Source organism: Rhinopithecus bieti, unplaced genomic scaffold (genome assembly GCF_001698545.2).
Source record: "Rhinopithecus bieti isolate Rb0 unplaced genomic scaffold, ASM169854v2 scaffold_6945, whole genome shotgun sequence".
NCBI lineage: Eukaryota > Metazoa > Chordata > Mammalia > Primates > Cercopithecidae > Rhinopithecus > Rhinopithecus bieti.
In genome coordinates, this window is record NW_016805531.1 from 1,574,816 (window position 1) to 1,597,205 (window position 22,390).

The following is a 22,390-nucleotide window of genomic DNA, read 5'->3' on the forward strand; positions in this document are numbered from 1 at the left end:
CCTGGGGAAATTTAGGTGCCACTTTGTACTAGTTTTCTATTCAGAAACAAGATGCAGTTATCTCATACACATAAAATGTTAATGAGTTGAGGCTCTGTGCCCACTGTGAACTACCCATGGCCTGGATCTGCTGTGGAGAACTCTGGAGATTGCTGGGTAGAATGTCAGAATTCAAGTGACCTCAAAGCCCTATTGTGACCAAATGGCTCTTGGTATGAATAGGGATGTTCACACTCACGCCTGTGACCACAGACAAAGTAGCCAGCCCACCATCCCTAGATGATTTTGCAGTCTTTGCACACCAGAGTGGCCATAGGCTTGTTTTCCTCTGGACTAAGCCTGCAGATCCTATGAGTGAGTAGGAAAATCTAATGTGAAAATATGTGCCTTGCACAGGTTGTGATATCCAAATAGTTACCACAGGGGAAAATGACTAATTAACCTTGTTGATTCTGGAGAGCCAGTACTTAGATCCTAAGAGCCAAGACCACGTTAGTTTGCCAGGCAGGTTAGACTAATCAGAGTTGGCCAGGATATTTTGCGCATTCAGACACAGCCTGGATCCCCACAATAGTTCCTTGGCCTGACTTTCGATAAGCACTCCCTGTACATAGGGTTATTTCTGAACCTCCGTTGTTGACCTAAGCAGGTTACTACTCCAGCCTCTAAAGGACCAGTGCAGCAGACATCCAGCCTTGCAAGCTCACAGTCATAAACATTTTTCTGAGCTCACATAAGCCCATCCCAGAAACACCTTCATGCATTTCATAAAAGGATGTAAAGGATCAATGAATTGAATTTTGGCAAACCTAAGCTTCTTATACTTTAACTATTTTCTCTAAACTCTGTCTCAGCTTTCTGCATTCATCTATGACAACTCTTCATCTATCATCAGATTTCTCATTATTGATCCCCACTCCACCCCTACCACTCAAACAAGTTTGTTACTTTCTCTGTATTGGCTCAGTCAGCTTCTTTTTTCTTACCTAAATTTATCTCCCTCCAGCTCTTGAGCTCTGGCTTACTTTTTGTATTCTCCATAACACTTTCCCCAGTAACCTCTAGAAATATCTTCCCTTTTTTCATTTGCGTTTTAGTAAATATTTATTGAATGTATATTTTATGTCATTATTATGTGCTATGAAGAATATAAGTGCAAGGTAGGATATTTATGCTCAAAGAGCTTATGGTTTAAAGAAAAAACTAGTTAGATAGACAAAGGAAAAGGTGACTAACAGTGACTAGAGGGATGAGACCACAAAAGAAATTGCATTTGAACAGAGCCTTGGTGAATGTGAATTATCGTTGATTTCTGACTGTGTTTACCACATGTTGTATCTTGTACTACGGCATGTAATTACACCTAATGTGACCGTCCTTTAAAACATACAATTTATTTCATGCCCAGTTTTGTCAACTGTGGGTGGGATTGGTCTCCCTGGAAGAGAGTAAATTCCTTTAGTGCAAGCCCTGTCATCTTTTTCTCTTGTATTCTTCAGGCATACGTCCTGTGCTTCATTAGTCCTAGCTGGATCATGGACACATTACCATCATTACAAATATCAATAGTTTGTGATTATTTCAAACAATCTGAAGTTGAAGGACCCCAGATATCCTTTAAAACAAGGTGTGTTGTACAGAATTATAATAGTCTTGGTAATGACTGAGGTCAGGAAACTTTGGCTTCTTGATTGATGATTTTCCCCAGGAGTTTTTGTAGCCAGTCTTCCTGCTTGTTGGAATTGCTGGGAAGTAAGGATTACCATTTGTGAGCAACCCAAATAGTGATGCATTTCAAAATACTGCTGTCCTTCTTAAAGCTACTATACCACTAGAGTCTGCCTAATGCCTCCAAAGGATCCTCTACAGAGGCCTCATTAGAAACATTGAGATCTTGGAACCTAAATTTAGAACTAAAGTAATCTGATGTTGGTGGCCACATATCAACCTCTCCTAGAGCACAGCTAACTCTGCCATATGGCCTAGCATAATCAAAGGGGAGGAGCCTTCACACCAAGCCGATAGGGCCCACATGGGAAATGTTTGCCTTTCATTTCTGTTTATCCCCATGAACTCAGTATTTAAAAAATGTTTGTACTGTTACCTGGTGGCAGTTCATGGCCTTAGGAAACTCTGGCTTCTTGATTGATGATGTTCCCCAGGAGTTTTTATAGCCAATCTTCTTGCTGGTTGGAATTGCTGGGAAGTAGGGATTACCATTTGTGAGCAACCCAATACACGAGGCAGTGACTTCACATTTGGGGTGTCAGGGTTACCCATTACTTTCCTGCTGGAAGCAGCATTCTTCTCAGGTGGTTCCGTTCCTGTGTCACCTCCTTCAAGCTTTAGAAGTCAGCAAAGCCAAAATATTGGTTTATCAGACATCAACATATGCTTATTCCTCCTGCCTCTCCCCCTTACCCAGGAAGACAGAATTGAGGGCTAATCACTTGAATGTCTCTGTGTGGCACTGCTTTCAAGATTTCAGCTATCACAGTCATGCAGCAATACCTTTTGGATCAGGAAAGCCTCACTGTCTAAGGACTTGATTTTCTGGACTGCTAGCTTGTGTTCAAGGATGTTAGTTTCCCAAGCATGGCACTTAGCAGTTTTAGGAAATGCTGATACAACTGTAGCAATTTTCCCCAATTTGTTCCTGAGGAAGAAGTCTCTTCAAAATTGAGTTGGCTTCTTTTCTTTTATTCAAAAAGGCTGGTAAACACAATTAGCCTCATTAACCTCAGTTTCTGTTTCATAACCGAAAATTAGCCTACAATCACTGGTTTGCTGGAAAGCACAGTTGTAATTAGTCTTTAACTGACTGATGTGAAAAATCTGTCTCTTCTTTAATTTCTCTGACATCTCAGTGAATATGAAAACATGTCTGAACTCTCCCACATTGGCACTGGGGACAGGAGTAAAAATAAATCAGAGATTTAAATCAAGGATCTCAAGCTGAGACATGAAAACTGATACTCTTGTACGTAGAAATTGGAGACAAGGGGGCGTTTGTTGGGGAGGTGATAAGCAGAAGGTAGAAACTATGAAGTCTATTCTCAACACCATTTCTAACATGTCCAAAGGAGGTTACTGGGACACTGACTTCTATAGGCAGAGTTAAATGATTGTCTGTCAAAAAAAGACAGGGAAAAAAGTACTTGCTCTCTCGGCACAGGTGAAAAATCACTATCTCAGCCCTTGAAATCAATTTTGTTGACCGGCCTTAACAACAATGCCTTTTTTGTGAGCAAGATAAGAAAGTCACATTTCCTGAGCAATCTTGACATGTGCGTCATTCTCAGGCTAGCACTTAAAGATGCGACTTTTAGGTCTTGTGACCAGAAGAGCTGAGATCATGAGTTTAATCAAGAAACTCTATGGTCATCATTCCTCCAGTGGCTGGTACCCCCAGAGAAAATATCCAGTGCGGGAAAGATGAGGATGTTCATTTCCTTTAGCTCGACTGATAATCTGCTAAGGCAGAGGGAAAGTAATGTGAAGTAGTTCAACTAGGTGTTTAGGTCTGAGTTTAACAGAATGTGGCCTGGGGAGCCACGCTGTGACTGGTGTCCATTTGGTGAAGTTCATAAATCTGGGTTAGTCACTGAGTAGTCTTAGTCCATTCAGGCTGCTATAATAGAATATCATAGACTGGGGAGCTTATAAATAGTCTATGATATTCTATTATAGCAGCCTGAATGGACTAAGACCAAGATCAAGGCAGATTTGGTGTCTAGGGAGGGCCTGCTTCTTAGTTCCTAGATGGCAGTCTCCTTGCGCAGTCCTTGCTCAAACATGGTGGAAGGGGTGAGGGAGCTCTCTGGGATCCCTTTTGTGAGAGCACTAACCCCAATCATGAGGGCCCTGCCTTCTTGCTCTAAGCACCTTTACAAAGACCCCACCTCCTACTACTGTCACCTTGGGCTTAGGATTTCAACACATGAATTTTGGGGAGATGCAAGCATTCAACTTACAGCACTGAGGTGGCTAATTAAGCATACACACTTAAGTGTGCCCTTTCATACCCTCTGCTCTTAGAAAGATGGCATAATAGGGATGAATATCTCAAGTATTAGAGCCCTTAACACAGACATAATTCCTTTCTTTGCCACTTCATCCCCTCCCACACCGTTTTGTTCTCTTAACTCTCAGTAAAAGGTTTTAATTTCCAAGTTGTTTCTCTATAGATTTGGATGGTGACCCCTGGCATGCACCCCCTCAAGGCCTCTGAAATGCCTCCTTGTCAGTGCGGACTCTGGTTCGAGGGCTGTGAAATTGAGTTGAGTTGTTCTGTCTCGGTTCCCAAACTGCAAATGAGAAATCTTATAATTCAAATTGAAGTTCTCCTGCGTCACTCCCTGCACCTCTTATCAAGCCTCATAAGAGTGAAATAAAATAGTCACTAAATCAGAAAACAATCCAGGGCAATAAAGTAGCTTTTATTAGGCACCAAAGGCATTGGGTACAAATAAAATAATGAAGGAAGACGTTAATATTACTTCCTCTGTGCTTGTTGGAGAGAGTGGTGTGTGACACTTGACTGAGTAGCAATACCTATGAAGCATCTTTCTTTTTCTCTTCAGCATTGTTTATATCAGAGGTTCTGTCTATGCAATAGCCAGGTTGGGAATAGCCATACAGTTGGGCAAGATAACCGGATCTAATTATTCAGAGTCCCCGATGGAAGTGTCTGAGTTCTGTTTTAAGAGAATTCTGTTTTAAGAATTCCCAGGAATGTGCCATTTAGGAACCACTGTATTCCAAAGAATGAAACAGAGCCTTTTACTTGGAGAAACATGTTTGTGCTTAGCTGTCCCCCACTGTACTCCGCTTTCTCTGGCCTTACAGTCATATGCTTTCTCCATTTGATTTTCTGTTTATTTCAAACAAGCATCGCTTATCCTACACAGAGAAGAAAGAGCATGGGGGTGGTTATTCTGTCAAGACATTCAGGGATAGAGAACGCTCTTTTCCCCTGGCATTCATTTCTTGTGTGTTTCTTTTGAGTAATTAAACACAGAAAGGTCACCTAGCATCCTGGCAATAACAGGAAATGGGAAGGGGGAACGTAAAGTAAAAGCAAACAATCAATATGAGGAAGTCAACACTGTGTTTTTGTTTTCCTTCCAGTTTCTCTAAAAAGGGATTAGCTATGTATCGATTATTCATATGCCACCTACTTCCCCAAAGATTTTTGAGGCAGTCCAACTTGATAGCACCTCAGTAACACCTGCAAGTTCCTAGATTTAATTTCTTGGCAGAACAACAAGCCGATACAAAAATCTGATTTGAGTGCTTCTAAATTTCAGTGAAATAAAAAATTGGTCTCAGCTAAAACACCTGTATTCACTTGTTCCAGTTTTCTGTTCAACCATCCAATCATGTTACTTTCATTTCAGGAAACTATTTCCTTTCTTGCCCTGCTCAGATGCATGTGTTAAAACAGGAGCAATTACAAGATTTGACTCTCCATTTCGTGCACCTTGCTGGCCCAGCCCAGTGAGGAGTGCCATCTGTATCTCCATAGCCCCGGCACTTAGGGGGCCCAGTGTCAGAACGAACCCTCTTTCAACAGAGCAGCTTATCTAGAGAATGACCACTCTCTGGATCAGTTCTTCTACTTGATACGATGATAGGACTGAACTCTTTTCATTAAACTGGGTTGTTGCCATTCTGTGAAAATACCTTCAGCTTTCTCACTCCATGGTATTATTGATGTTATTCCTTTGGCCTGGACCTCTATTTAAACTCCCTGATACAATCCTCCTCATTCTTCATGGCTTTGCTGAAAGACGCTTGTCCCATCAAGTCTTGGGTATCGGTTATCAATTGTCACAATAAAGCTGCATAACAAATAACCACGTTTTAGTAACATACAGCAATGAACATTTATTTATTTATTTTTTGCCTACAAGGTAACTGCATGGTTCTTATGGTCTCAGTTGGTTTCACCCATGGATCTGAAGACAGCTGTGTGATGGCAGGAAGGTCTCTTGATCTTGGTTTGGCTCTCTCACATGTAAGGGGTTGGTTGGCTGTGAGGTGGCCTAGGATGGCCTTAGCTGGGACAACTATGCTTTTTTCACATGACCTCTCATCCTGTAGCGGGTTAACTTAGGATCGGTCTCAGGGTGGAGACAGGTTTGTGAAAGAAGGAATGGCCTTGCCATTTCCTTGAGGCTCAGGCTGACAGGTGGCACACCATCACTTCTGCTGCATTCTGTGGCCCAAAGCAAGTCACAAGGCCAACTCAAGGCTTAGGGAGAAACTGTTCTATGGGAGAAACTGCAAAGTTACATCACAAAGGGTGGGGAGAAATGAATAAAAACTTGGAAAAATGTTTGCAATCATTCTACCACAACTTTTGTGATTACCTGTCTGGAGTAGTTTTCTGTTGTGCTTCATTTTACTTTTTTTTGAAAGCAATTTAAAATGGGATATCATTTGGGCACTTGTTTTACCTCCATCTATGACTCCTTTAAAATCAAAGGCTGTGATTTATTTATTGTTTGGTCCTCAAGTTGCTTAATGCAGTTAAACAGGCCTATGTCAGATTAGAAACATTCTAAAAATAAGGCAAAATAGAAAACATAAGCACACAGAATTTTAAATCTGGAGTAACTTCAAAAGTTTATCTAGCGCATTACCCTGTGTTGCAGTCAGTAAGCTACCCAAAATGAAAGGCCGCCAAAAAAAATTGCCTCAAAATGCAAAGAAGGTCCTTCTCTAATCAATGCTGGTTGCAGAGCAAACGCTATTCACGCACACCAACACTCCAACTTTAATTTTTAAATTTCTTAGCAGAGAAAAGCCATCGTTCTGTCTTCATCTTAGCCTTCACTGTCTGCCTTCCTCTTCTCACTGTGATTCAGCGACGCACTTCATCAGTCACAATGACATCTGCTTAGCGTTCAAAGATTGGAACAGTGCCTGAGCACCAAGAATAGTGCTTTGCTCAGTAACTGCTTGTTGAGAACAGAGATGCAGGAGGGAATTCCTTCCACCTTAGTGTCTCGTGATCCTGTCTAATAAAGGATTTTCCTGGAGGGCCACCATGTGATCCTGCAAAGGATTTTGGCTTCTCTGATGTCTTTTCTCATCTCCCTTCCATCCATGGCTCCCCAAGGAGTCAGTCCACCTCAGAACTTCAGAGCAGGCTGAGGCACCATCTGCTCAGAGCTTCCATCTAGTCTTTTGGCCAGAGCTGTATTTTAGGACAACAAAGCCAGTCCAGTCTAAGGAGCGAATTCTGCTCTGAAAGAGAAAGGGAAGATTGGGTTCTCTATTGATTCATTCATGTTGAGAGCTCTCCACTTTACTGAATGAAATTCAATTAATATTTTAGGTTTTTAATGAAACTTGTTCTCACAGTGGCTTTTCTTGTCACCATTTATTTGAGTCCTGCGTTTCTAGAAGTTTTGTAATCAGTATATGCCAGCATGGTTCTCCAGATTTGGTTTAACTCCCCTGTCAAATCACTGAGAAAGAAGAGGCTGATTTTGTTTCACTTGGAAAACAGTTTTTAAGGAAAGACACATGTAGCCTATAATCCTGTGCCCTTTATTGTTAGCTATAGTCTAGTATGTTCTTAACCTCAGATGATAATACAATGTATCTTTCAGATTCATCCTGAATCATTTTCTTTGAATCATTCGCTTATCATGCTATGACGATGGCTTTGTGACTTTAGGACAATCTGATCTCTAGTTCCGTGTAGTCATTTAACCTCAATTTCCAGTGTTCCCCCATCAACAAGGTAGTCTAATTGATAGCCCTGACAGCCTTCTTGCTGCTCAGGATGGTCAACTCTTCTCCATGACTGTCAAGATTCTGTCTTTCCTAAATTTGAGCCTTCCCTGAAAGTCTTTTTTATCAGAAGGGCATAGCTTTCTATTTTGCCTTTACAAAAAGGAAAAAAAAAATCTTTCTCTACAAAATCATTTATTTTCTTCTCTGTAGTCAGAGTCTATTTGAAAATTCATAAAGTACTCTCTTAAGACTGGCTAGAAATGGGTACGAGACCCGCAGATTTATAGCCTGCTTCAGCCAGACAGATTGGGTTTCACATAATCCTTTTGAATAAAAGAGATCAAACCCCAACTCTACTTCAGGCAAAACGGAGAGGGACAGTTGGATGCAGGGACCTGATCATCATCAGGTATCTCCCCCTCCCAGATAAATGTAAATACATAGAATAGGCTGAACTCAGTACAGATGAAGTAGGAAGAAGCTTTATTCTTCTTCATCACTCTCTTGCAAAACCGCTCTGTTGACAGTTATCCCCTCTAGTCAAATCTTCTGCAGGATCCAGAGCTTTTGCAATTCCTTTCAGGTAATAAAACGTCCAGCTCAGCCTAATAACAAAACTCTAAACTTTCATCCAAATTAAAATGTTTCCCCATCTCGAGCTGAAACACGTACAAGGGCAGGGAGGGCATGCAGTTCTTTTTGTCTTCCTCTTCCCCATCCTCCTCCTTGAAAGGACTGAGCCCAAGGAGTAAAGAGTGTAACAGGAAAAAGTGCACCATGCCCTTGGTCCCTAGGGTTTGTATTTTCTGAGTGTGGCCAATGTGAATGTTCTGATTCTTTTGCTTGTAGGATATGTCTGTGGTTTCCTCAGGTACTTTTCCCGTCAGGTCTCTGACTGCAATTCCCTGAAGTGCTGTCTCCCACTGGACACTGACAGCACCCCATCAACCCAAGGCTTTCAGGAGTCCAGGCCGCACCGTCCACTCCTGAGCAGAGCCAGGAACTGGGGCAAGGAGTTGGTGGAGCCGGGGGCACATGGTACATGGTCTAATACTCTCCTCACTTTCAGACCATGCTCCTGGAACCCAATCTGCTGCCCAGTGTCCCTGAACCTGCTTCTAAGGCTTGAGCAAGCCTCTCCCTGTGTCCCTCCTCCCGAAGGCAGACTGCTTCTGGTGTCCATTCTGCTGATCCAGTGGGTGGCTGTTTGTGGGCATGGAATGGAGCTTAGACATGCAGTGGGGGTAGCTACAAGTGTGCCTACAAGGCTGTCATAATGAGGGATGGAGTCAGTTGGGGGAGAAGAGGAGAAGAGCTACATGGTTCTTCATCATGGCCAAGAGACCAAAAATGAAGAGCTTGGGCTCTCTGCACATCACTTTCTAGTACAGGATACAGTGATGACTGAAGAGTCTAAATACAAACCTAGACTTCAAGATACTGATGAAGGCATATCTGTCAAGATAAGGGGATGGAACCCATTTTACTTATGTTAATTAGCTTGATGTATAAATGTTATTATTATTATTTTTTTATATAGAGATGGGATCTCACCATATTGCCCAGGCTGGTCTTGAACTCCTGGGCTCAGGCAATCTTCCTGCCTTGGCCTCCCAAAGTGCTGGGATTACAGGCATGAGCCACTGTGCCAGGCCCCATTTTTAATGTTTAGAGTTATATACTGTGGGCCTCAAGGCCTCAAAATTGTTAGGGGTAGATAGCATACAGAGCCTATTGGGTTATGTTGCCCTACAGTATTTATCTGTATAGTTCCTGCAAGATGACCTAGTCTAGCTCCTTTCTCTAGAGTCCTTATCTGGACCACAAGAAATACTCATTTACCCACCTTTGGTGGAGACACATCCATCTCCTATGCAGGCCTCTTCTCGCTTTCTTCTGCCCCCTTAAGCTGATGGAGCCTAAGAATTTTTTTAGGTGTAGATTAGGTGCCATCTTCTTCATCTCTCAAATTTCAGAGGACGTATATCAGACTTTCTGAGTGGGTCCTTTCAAGCCCTTCTCACTTGGCTGAAAAAGAGGGGGGTGTACCTCTGTCCTCAGAGGGGAGGTTATGAGGGAATATATGGCACATAAACTGTCTCTCGAAATATCTGTACTAGCACTTTTACAGCTTCATTGAAGCATAATGATGTACAAAACAACTGCACATACTTAAGATGTATAATTTGATGGCTTTATCATACACAAACATGCATGACCAAAACTACAATCATGATAACGACATATCCATCACACCAAAGGTTTTCTCATGCCACTCTGTGCTCCATGCCTCCCTGACCCCTGTCCTCAGGCAACCACTGATCTGCTTCCTCACTTTGTGTTTCCTAGATTTTTGTGTAAATGGAATCGGTCTGGTTTGCTTTTCTGTTTTTCGGGGGGTGGGAGGGTTGACTTGTCTTCTTTCATTTAGAATAATTATTTCGAGATTCATCCAGGTTATTTTGTGTTTGGAAAGTCTGTCCCTTTCTACTGCTGAGTGGTATTCCATTGTACGGATGATGGGTGTACCACACTTACATTTAGGTTGCTTCCAGGTTGAGGTTATTACATATAAAGCTGCTGTCAGAATTCACATACGAGTCTTTGTGTGAACATATGCTTTCATTTCTTCCGGATAAATACCTAGAGATGGAATGGTTGGGTTGTATGATGCCTATATAGTTAACATCTTAAGAAATTGCTGAACTGTTTTCCAAAGTGGTCGTACTGTTTCACATCCCTTCCGTCAGTGTTTAGGAGTCCCAGATGCTGCACATCATCACCAGCACTTTAACTTGAGTTGCTCTAGTGGGTGTGCAGTGGTGGCTCATTGAAGCACTACAACTTTTGGAACCCTCAATGCATTATTCGCCTTCTTCCCTATACAACTTATATTTGGCAAAATATGTTTTAAATCTCCTGAGCTGAGGAACTCAATAAAATGGGGTTGCAGGAGGGTCTCTGACATCTGTTTTATTAAAATTGAGCCTTGGGGTCTCTAGTGAAACTTAGAGAAATAGGGGAAGTAACCCCTCACATCCTACTGACCTTGCTGAGAATGTACAATGTAATACACCTGGGTGGGCATATGAATTCATTCACCCCTACCAGCTGATATGGTTTGGCTCTGTGTCCCCACCCAAACCTCATCTTGAATTGTAATCCCCATAATTCCCTTGTGTCGAGGGAGGGACCTGGTGGGAGGTAATTGGACTATGGGGGTGGTTTCCCCCATGCTGTTCTTGTGATAGTGAGTTCTCACAAAGTCTGATGGTTTTATGTGTTTGACAGTTCCTCCTTTACATGCTCTCTTTCTCTTGCTTGCTGCCATGTAAGACATGCCTGCTTCCCCTTCTGTCATGATTGTAAGCTTCCTGGGACCTCCCCAGCCATGTGGAACTCTGAGCCAATTAAACCTCTTTCCTTTATAAATTACCCAGTCTCAGGTAGTTCTTTACAGCAGTATGAAAATGGACTAATACACCAGCTTTCTCTGCCAAACTGGAACCCTGATTATCACCAGCAACTATTGTCATTTTCCCGGATTCTCCAACAAAAAGAGGCTTTATTCCCTTAGCTCTAATCTGAAAACATTCAAGGCAGGACTGTGATTGCCCTTGTTTAGGTTACATTCTCATCCTTGATGTCTTAGTTTGGTTCTCCCCCAAAGCAGATTATGATATAAGGGTTTGAATGCAAGTCGTTAATTTGGGAGCATTGTCCCAGAGAGCACTGTGAAGCAGTGGAGCGGTGAGGCAGGAAGAGGATCAGTACAGAATTTGGTAATGACATTGGCATCCACAGCTCAACCATGCTGAGGACCCTCTGAGTCTGTGAGAAGTACATCTCAGAATTGCCCCCAGCGGAGGATGTGGACACTGGGGTATTAAGCCATCATCTTCCATTCTCACTGGTTGAATGTTTCTCTCTAGGGACACTACCGCTCAAGCAATCCACTGCCTGGGCACTGTGGCTGGACCTGTTCTGCAGCCAGACTCTTGCTTAGGCAGGGACTACAGAGGGCAGTCCGTGTGAAGGGCAACTGTCTGCAGGAGTCTTTGGAGTAGGCTGAGCAGTTGCAGGTGGGCTACCCCTAGCGATGCTACATCTGGATATCCCGGTGGTATGACTTCCAGCCTTAGCTAGGCCCACCTGACTCGAGTGAGTGGAGGGGGAAAGAGACCAGGGAAATGCATTTCACAGAAGAAGGTACAGGAGTTGTTCTGGGTACGTTTATTGGTTTCTTCTAGGAGTTTTACAGGAACCATTTATGGTGGTAAATTGCTGATTAAAATCTTCGCAAGTTTGTTTCAAAATGTTTTAAAATGAAATCCTAAAAGGTAGCCTTAATGTAACTGTTTACTCCATAATTATTTATTCCTGGTACTCTCCCAGAGATCTCAACTAATAATAGACTCTTCCCTTTTTTCTTTATTTGCTTTTATCCTTTGGGGAAAACTTTCAATCTTCAGATAGTGACAAAAAACGTATTGAACAACTGCTGTGTGACTGGCTCTTGTATCAGGTACTAGGGATGCTACGATGAATGCCCTCAGGCTGTGGAGGTAAATTCTGTGTGTCTTCCCACCAGTCAGATCAGAAGACTGAGGTTCCCGACTAGGAATGTCAGATGAGGCTTTCCCTCTTTCTTCTTACTTCCTCTGATTCCCGAATGATGTTTTGAGCACAGCATGTTCATCTCTGTACAGAGTAAGAACAGCTTCTTGTCTTTAGGATGCAATTTTAAAGAGAAGTGTCGCTATTTTTTCCCTGCCAATTTTGAACACTAAGCTATGATTTCTCCAAATTTGATGCTTTATCACATTCCAGGTAGTATAATCTTTATATTATCAACATGTGCACTCCCTTGCTTTTTCTAGCTGTGCTTTTTTTTTTTCTTCCTGGAATTTATATTTCTGTCTCCCATCTGCCAGCCTTTCCCATAAACTCTCAGGCACAGAATTTATTTCAGTTTTCTGCAATCTCACTTTCTAACACCAATAAATAATCCACCTATCTCTGAGGCCCTGCTGACCTTTTGCTTCTTATCAGCTTGATATATTTTTACTTTCTGTCTTTCGTTTTTACATATTTTCGCTTTGGTTCTCTGATCTGGCCTCCTTTCCCCCAGTTTTGTACCCTGGCTATCTGGTGGTGGCCTCCCAGCCCCTACCTTGTCCTTCTTTTCCTTTGCAGGGATCCCCAGCTGCAAGCTCTTACACTACCCACTGACGAGTCCTCTGTGCTCCTGCTTTTCTCACTAGAGCTGCTGTCTGCTTAGAGGTTTGGGTTGCAGCTTCTCTTGGACCCTGGTTCATTCGCCTGCTGTGCCCTTCTCCTCTTGCTTTCCTGGCCTGTACTCACTGAATTCCCTTATCTTATCTGACTCTTCCAAATGGGGAACTTGCAGAAATTGGAAAGCATCTTTACCCAGCCAGCAAGACTGTTGGTGCCCATGACCCACTTACTGCAATGGAACAGTGGAAGTTCACAAGAGGGTTGATTTTGTTGGGTGATACTGTGAGAAATGCTGACGATGCCTCAAGGCCTCTCTTCCGGCACAGGGCCCCCATCTGCTCCACTGGACCCACCCTCCTCTAGTGGCTGTTGTGAACCTATTGGGCCGTGCTAAGAGATTTGTTTAATACTTTATTTTGACAGTTCCAAATTAGAGAAAACTTGCAAGAAGAGTAGAAAAACCTCCCATATGCTCTTGTTCCTTAGTCTTCTCTGACCTCCATGACCCTGACATTTTTGAAGATTGTAGAATAGTCATTTTGTTGAATGTTCTTCAATTTGAATTTTCCGAATTTTCCTCATGATTAGACATCAATGACATGTTTTATGGAGGAAATACCACAAATGCTGTGATCTTTGCAATGCATTCTCTCAAGTGGCACACAATATCTGTCATGTTACTGGTGGTGTTAAGGTTGATCACTCGATTGAAATGGTGCCTGCCAGATTTCTTCACTGTAAAATTACTCTTCCTTTGTTATTAATAAATATAATATGGGTTGTACTTTGACACAATGTAAAATCCCATTCCTCATTTAGCTTTTACCCATGTTTCTTTGTTTTTTTTTTTTTTTTTTTTTTTTAGTTCCCAGCCAAGGTTTATTTTATTTTATTTTTATTTTAAGTTCTGAGGTATTTGTGCAGGATGTGCAGGTTTGTTACATGGGTAAACGTTTGCCATGGTGGTGTACCTATCAACCCATCACCTAAGTATTAAGCCCAGCATGCATTAGCTATTTTTCCTGATGTTCTCCCTTTCCCCGCCACTTCCCAACAGGCCTCAGTGTGTGTTATTCCCCTTCCTGTGTCCATGTGTTCTCATTGTTCAGGCCCCACTTATGAGTGAGAACGTGAAGTGTTTGGTTTCCTTTCTTGCATTAGTTTACTGAGGATAATGGCTTCCAACTCCATCCATGTCCCTGCAAAGGTCATGATATTGTTTCTTTTTATGGCTGCATAGTATTCCATGATGTGTATGTACCATATTTTCTTTATCCAGTCTATCATTGATAGGCATTTAGGTTGATTTTATGTCTTTGCTATTGTGAAGAGTGCTGCAATGAACATACATGCTCATCAATCTTTACAGTAGAATGATTTATATTCCTTTGGGTATATGCCTAGGAATGTGATTGCTGGGTCAAATGGTATTTCTGCTCCTACGTCTTTGAGGGATCACCAGACTGTCTTCCACAATGGTTGAACTAATTTATGTTCCCACCAATAGTGTAAAAGCATTCCTATCTCTCCACAGCCTCACCACTTGTGATTTCTTGACTTTTTCATAATCATCATTCTGATTGGTGTGAGATGGCATTTTTCTAATGATCAGTGATGTTGAGCTTTTTTCATATGTTTGTTGGCTGTACAAATGTCTTCTTTTGAGAAGTGTCTGTTCATGTCCTTTGCCCACTTTTTCATGGGGTTGTTTGTTTTTTTCTTGTAAATTTGTTTAAGTGATTCGTAAACTAAATACTAGACCTTTGTCAGATGGATAGTTTGCAAAAATTTTCTCCCATTCTGTAGGTTGTCTGTTTGCTCTGATAGTTTCCTTTGCTCTGCAGAAGCTGTTTAGTTTAATTTGATCCCATTTGTCAATTTTTGATTTTGTTGCCATTGTTTTTGATGTTGTTGTCATGAAATCTTTGCCTGTGCCTATGTCCTGAACGGTATTGCCTAGATATTCTCTAAGGTTTTTATAGCTCTGGGTTTTACATTTAAGGCTTTAATCCATCTTGAGTTAACGTTTGTATAAGGTGTAAGGAATGGATCCAGTTTCAATTCTCTACATATTGCTAGACAGTTCTCCCAGTACCATTTATTAAATAGGGAATGCTTTCCTCGTTGCTTGTTTTTGTCAGGTTTGTCAAATATTAGATGGTTGTAGATGTGAGGGCTTATTTCTGTGTTCTCTGTTCTGTTCCATTTGTCTATATGTCTGTTTCTGTACTAATACCATGCTGTTTTGGTTACTGTAGCCTTGTAGTATAGTTTGAAGTCAATAACCACATGTTTTTGCACTCATCAATATGTTTCTTGTCCAAATTAATGATTATTGTGATGGTTGCTAAATGGTTATTTTCCAATACTGTCATTCCTTCTACATTTGTTAGCTGGCTTCCTGTCATAAGGAAGGATTTTCCCTTTTCACTGATGAATTTATTCATTTATTCATATCAGTCTAGACTCTTGGCTTTCTAGTTAATTCAATGGATTATAAACAATTCTTATTATTTATTTTGATGCTCAAGTTGCCCAAGTTTGGTCAATAAAAGACCCTATGTATGTGAACTCTGGGCATTTCCTCATCGTTCTTTGACCATTTCCTTATTTTCTGTCCCAAAAAGTTTTCCAGACTCACTTTGAGACATATCCTGTTCTTCCCCTGACACCTGAGGATCAGTCGTGTGTGTGTGTGTGTGTGTGTGTGTGTGTCTATGTAGATAGTATTCATTCTTTCATTCTTTACTTTTCAACTGCAGTGAAAATCATTGCTACTTCCAATTCCAATCCAATACCACAGGGTCTATTTTAAATTTTCTCCTTTTCATATTTGTAATTCTCTTGCTTGACAGTGAGAAAGCTGTCACCTAGTGTTCCCACTACCTAAGTCTCCTGGTATGTAATCAATCTCTTGACCCCACCTGGCTGCCCCCTCCTTGCTTGCAAGCCCAACCCCTGCTTGAGCCTGCTTACTTCAGATCACTTACATATTTGGGTCTGCCTTAATGGCTTTTTGATACAGGAAGGAAGGAAACCAATTTACATTTTTTAAAGAAGAGAAGAGGAAGAGAAAGCAAAAAAGTAGTGCCTGGGAGATTTTTTCCAAACCACATTTGTTGTTTCCATCTCTTTTTGAGTTTACACAATTACTTCTGTATCACTTATAAAGTTATTCTAGACAAATAAAACATATATCTTTGACTATTCTGCTCTGATATTTTTATTTTTTGTACAGTATATGGACTGTTTATACAAGTAGTCACTACTCAATTATCTTTGGATGTGAATAGAAATATCAGATACACATTTTAGTGCTGTGAAGAAAATAAATTCTGTTTTGATCAAAATGGGTTAGGTTAGGCTTTACAAACATCCCTGAAATCTCAGTGTCTTAGCCCAATGGAGCTTATTTTTTGTTCGTGCTATATTATTGCCCAAAGCAGGTGAATAGATGGGATTCTCAAAGGCCTAGGCTTATGGAGGCTTCATTCTAGATGTGTTCCCACAATGACCATGATTGTAGAAAGAGACTGTCACTAATTGTACGCCAGCTTTTAAAGTTTCTACCAGAAAGTAAAACATATTATTTATGCTGCTATTTCATTGCCCAAGGCACATCACATGACCACACTTCCCAGGAAGTAGAAAAGTATATTCCTACCATGTGTCTTGAAAGAGGAAACTCTGAAGTAGTTGGAGAAGAGTACTGACTCCCAGAGTGCTTTGGCAAGGGACACCAAGGCTCCGAATTTGGCTCTCACTTTTAGTACTAGTCTTATCTTGTAACATTTCTATTTCTTTCTCTGCAAGACAGGAAAAGCTAGTTCATGAGATTATAAAGAAAAAATAGTTCAAGTGTTTCATAAAATGCAAAATACTATAGGAAGATGAGAGCATCATGACTATCATTTCTAATAGTCATGTCACCAAATGGCAGATAAACTTCCTGGGAGCTGTGTTCATTTCCCCGGTGGATTCCATATTCCAAGTGGTGATAAAGATAATCTTTTCCAGTTATAATAGTAATAGATGCTCAATGTTGATAATTTTCCCAATACAAAAAATATTTATAAATAAGAAAATACAAAGATCCATTATCTTAAAATAGAACAATATTTAACTTTTGATATACATACTTGGCAGTTGTTTTCTACATATAATTTAAGTAGCTGAAATTATATGTAATATTTTTCTAAATTTTTACGTAACCTTCAACTTTTAACGTTTTCTCATATAATTGCAGATTCTTTTAAATATTATTTTTAAAGGCCACATAATATTTTATAACCAATTAACCATTTACCTATCGTTGGCCACTTAAGTTGTTTCCATATACATGATATTCATGATTATTTCACTCTGCTGACAAAGAGAGAAGAATGTCTTGCATCTACACTGTACCAGTCCTGGACCTCAGATTCATTTCTTTCCTTCCTCTGCTCTTCTCCACATTATTGTACTCAGGGTCAATTGGCTTCTGGCTGAATTTACCTAGTGGAAGACACTAACAGGAAAATTGCAGAATGGGGAAAGGAGGAAGTCCAGAAGTATTTCTCCCCTCACACTGTGCCATGGATGGTTTCTTTGGCAGTAGCTATGCCTCTGTCTTGGTTCCATCTCTCACCAGACAGGCCCTTCGTGGTTCCAGAACCCCAACCCCCAACAAACCTTTGATTCCAGTAACAACCCCTGCTCTCTTTGTCCCTCTAGACTAGGTGTGATAGTGGCTTCCTGCTGTTGCTAAACTCTAGGTTTCTCATCATCTTCTGACTGGTGCTCAGCTCCCTTATCACATGGGTTACCAGCTCCCTGCATTAAATTCTATCTGTTGGAAATGCTTGAAGATGTTGATGTTTTCCTGGCTAGACTCTCATTTATTCTCACATTGGGCTACTGTAGCTTCTATCAGCATTTTCTGTCTCCTCAAGCCAACATGAGCTTGTCTTTATCAGAGAAACTTAGTTCCTAAGAAACAGAACCTCATTAAAACTTTTCAAACAAAAATGTAAAAAAGATACAGTCATTGAAAAGATTAAAAAGCAGCACACATTACCAATAAGCAAGAAGTACAACTAGGAATCATGAGGGAGTTAGACTAGAAAGTCCCTCCCCTTCATCCTTCCTCTCTGCAGAAGACAGAAAATAGGAGAGAAAGCAGTACCCTCAGTCCCAGTTCTACATAACTTCTCAAACCCAGTAGCCAAGATGAGCTACCTAGATCTCCATTTTCCCGTTATCAAGCCCTGCTTGTTTCAGGTGTCTAAGCTTCATGTAATCAGCTGTAAACAGGAGTGGGGTGTGGATGAGGTTGAGGCTCTGCAGCTTGCTGTGCTGGAGAGGGTGGGGCAGCGTCTCTGAGAAAGAGCACGTGGGTGGGGGCACCTTGATGAGCAGGTCCCCTACAAGCCTATTATTTAGTGATTCTAAAAATATATGGACTTCCTGTTTCTAAAAATTTGCCACACTAGTGTGAAAGAAATATCTCTTAATATAGGACACATAAAACTGTGGGATAAATTATAAAACAACATCTTTTTAGTTCATGACTGAGCAGATAGTAGAGTTAGGAAAACCACTGGGGCCTGAAATGAAGAAAAGTTTCCTCTATGAATGGAGGGAAGTGGCGAAACTGGATCAAGGGATGAATATCAAGTACTGGCACTGGGGAATTTTTATTATACAGTTGTTCCTTGGTATTCCATGAAGGATTCATTCCTTGTGGATACCAAAATCCCCCATACTCAAGTCCCTTATATAAAATGGAACAGAACTTGCATAACCTATGCGCATCCTCCCATATACTTTAAATAATCTCTAGATTACCTATAATACCTAATACAATGTAAATGCTACGAAAATAGTTCTTGTACTATTTTTAAATTTGCGTTATTTTGAATTTTGTGTTGTTATTTTTAATTGTTTTTTAAAAAATATTTGTAATCTGCGGATTGCAGTATCTGCAGGCAGATGCTGAACCCACGAATACAGAGGGACAACTATGTAAGCTCGTTAGTGAGTATAAGTGGATTCATTTTGTTATGATTTAAACTAAGTTAAATATAAATATATGTATATATATGCACATATAGTATATTTCATAAAATAACTTTAATATATTTAAACTGGAAATGCTTCCAAATCTGTCTATAATTGGTCAAAGCTTAGTTTTGAAAGAATACAGGCTTTTCAAAATATGTTCCCTGCTCCCTGTTTCTGTTATTGCTGCTACAGAGAACCATATGCAGCTGTAAATCTCTAGGCTTTTCCCATTCTAATATGAAAATTCGTTGCAGAATGATTGCTGTGAAATGCCTCTTTTTCTTTACTACCATGGTAGGAGATTACTATGAATTTTCTTATCTTTTTGATGAAAAGAAAGTAATGTATGAGACTCTTCCTTATTACTCAAAGGTGTTTTGAGCCCATGGTCCTTTCTTGTGGTGTAACGTCAGCATGTCCCTCACCACAGCAGGGGTGGATGATACATATCCACTTACCTTCTCACTGGCGTTTGTGGTTTAACGTTCAGTTCCTACTCCAGGTGAACTTACTAGTAGAAGATACATCCATGGGTCCTGAGGCTTCCTGAGTCATTCCCTGTCGGTCTCTACTCTGCTCCCTTTGTCTATACTTTGTCTATAGTGTCAGTGTCTATCCTCTTGCCCCAGCCTATGAGGTCCTCCAGTTTCCCATACAGTTTCCTTTTAGCATTTCCAGGTGATAGTTGCCTCTTCATCTTATCAGTAATTGGAATATCAGCAGACCCTCTACTCTTAAACTAATTTACCAGGACAGTGGGTTCATCATTTTCAGTGTTGAATTTTTGGCTTTCACATCACTCTGATCTGCACTTCTGTGTATATGAACCATAGTTGGAAGTCAGATCTGACTCTGAGGTCAGTCATGGTCACTGTTGCTCCAAAGTGTCTCTCAAAACATGGCATCTTTCTAGTGTTCCTGGGAACAATGTTTCCCTAAGGGTGTATCTTTGGCCACATGTTTTCATGTGGCATTTGTAGTGGTGTGCTGGAGGGGCTCATAATAGCTAATAAGAGCCAACTGTCAAATATTCAGGAATTTTTTAAGCCAGTTTTTAAATCACAGTTTAAAATCAGCCATGGTGGGAGTATGCACACCATGGAAATTGACAAATACTATAAATCAGGGCTTCCCCTGCCCAAGCTGAAATCAGTTTACCAGCACACTAGTGCATTTGGGCAACTAAAATTAAAATAATAAAAATAAAGAGATATTTTAAAATCATAGGTAATCTGGCATTTTATTATTGAGCACACTTTCTAAATTTTTTTTTAAGATTCAGCAGAAAAACCACTCAAACAGGTAAGTGAAGATTGCCTAGAGGAAATGAAGAAATGCTACATATAAAGAAAAAAGTTGATAAACTAGGCTTTGTCAAAACTAAAAAATTCTTATTAAAAAGTACTGTTAAGAAAATAAATAGGTAAGCCACAGACTGGAGAACATAGTAGGACTTTATCTAGAATGTGTAAATACATCTATAAATAACCATAACATAAAAAGATAATAGCTCAATAATGAAATGGAAAAAATATTTGCATAGAGATTTCTCAAAACAAAATATGCAAATGGCCAATAATCACATGGAAATAGGATCACCATCATCATAAGAGAAATAAAAATTAAGTCTGTAATTGTGTTAGTCCATTTTGTGTTGCTGTAAAAGAACATCTGAGGCTAGCCAGGTAATTTATAAAGAAAAGGGGTTTATTTCGGCTCACAGTTCTGCAGACTGTACAAAAAGCATGGTGCTGGCATCTGCTTCTAGTGAGGTCTCAGGAAGCTTACAATCATGGTGGATGGTGAAGGCGGGGCAGGTGTATCACATGGTGAGGGAGAGAGCAAGAGAGGGAGGAGATGCCAAACTCTTTTAACCAGCTAGCTCTCACATTAGCTAATAGAGTTAGAACTCATTCTTTACTACCAGTAGGGCACCAAGCCATTCATGAAGGATCTGCCGCCATGACCAAGACACCTCCGCTAAGCCTCACCTCCAACACCAGGGATCATGTTTCAACATGAAATTTGGAGGGGACAAACATCCAAACTACATCAACAACAAAATGTCATTCCATATCTACTAGAATGGCTAACATCAAAGAAGGCATCAAGGATGTGGAACAACCAGAGCTCTCCTATTGTGCTGGTAGAAATGAAAAACGTTGTGAGTACTTTGGAAAACTGTTTAGCAGTTCCTTTTAATGTTAAACATACGTCTACTCTTTGATCTTGCAATTCTACTCCTACCCAAGACAAATGAAAACATACCTACAAAAACACTTGCATAAGAACCTTTATAGCAGCTTTTAATCACAATAGTTCCAAACTGGAAACTCCCCAAATGTCCATCAACAGTAGGATGAATATACACATTGTGTTACATGTATATAATGGAATAGGACTCAGCAATAAAGATGAACAAATCATTGGGGCATACACCAACATGAATGAATATTAAAAACCTGTGAGGCAAAGGAATCAGACACCAAAGACTACACACAGCATGCCCCTGTTTATGTGAAGTTCGGCAACAGACTGAACTAACCTTTGAAATGGAAACAGTGGTGACCTTGCAGGGGATGGCTTTGGTTAGGAGTAACTGGAAGGGAACATAAGGCCACTTTCTGGGATGATGGAGATACTCTATGTCTTGATTAGGGTAGTGGTTTCACGGGTGAATATATTTTTCTAAGCTCATTATTTATATGTAAATTTAATTCAGTAATAATAAATTTTAAAAATAGAAATAAGCGCCCACCCCGCTCCCCTCAAAAAAAAAAAGCAACTTAAAGAACCAAAATAAAGTATTTACTCCAGTCTCAGGACAATGAGGAAGTAACATTTTATGTGGTTTAATGATAATATCATACAGAGTGTTAGACTGTAAGACAAGAAGAACAGATAGCAGAAAGCAATTTAACCTTGTACTATTATACATTTAGCATGATATTACATTAAAGCTCTCCACCAATCATTTTAGTTTATATTAATGATTCCCCAGGAGAAGTAGTTTCACTTCTGGTTTTTTAAAAGTAGTTTGGCCTGTTTACTCATATTAGTAGAAACAATAAATTCAATAAATCATCACAGCCTCCCACACTCCTTGGCTGGCATAAAGCTGCTGACTGACAGTGTAGCTGCCAGGCGCTGCAGGACCTGCACCGCCTGGCTTGCTAATTGCTACACAGCCAGGGAGATGTGAGGAGAAGATTATAGGAGAGGAGGCAGGGAGATGAGGAAGTGTACCAGGAATTATGGAAGACGGTAGGGACAGCCGAATCAGCATTTCTGAAACTAGGTGTTTGTCTATCCTGGTGTGCACGTGGGCACCATTGTGCTCACAGAACAACATGGTATCTAT

At 40.5% G+C, this 22,390-nt stretch overlaps 1 long non-coding RNA gene across 2 annotated transcripts in view; it reads left to right on the forward strand.

Annotated features, from left to right (window-relative positions):
• The first annotated feature begins 234 nt into the window (after positions 1-234).
• LOC108530116 (uncharacterized) overlaps positions 235-22,390 on the forward strand; it is a 71,898-nt gene continuing 49,742 nt past the window's right edge. For both annotated transcript variants that reach the window (XR_001885759.1, XR_001885758.1), the window contains exon 1: positions 235-354. This is a non-coding gene — a long non-coding RNA (uncharacterized LOC108530116). The remainder of the gene's footprint in view (positions 355-22,390) is intronic.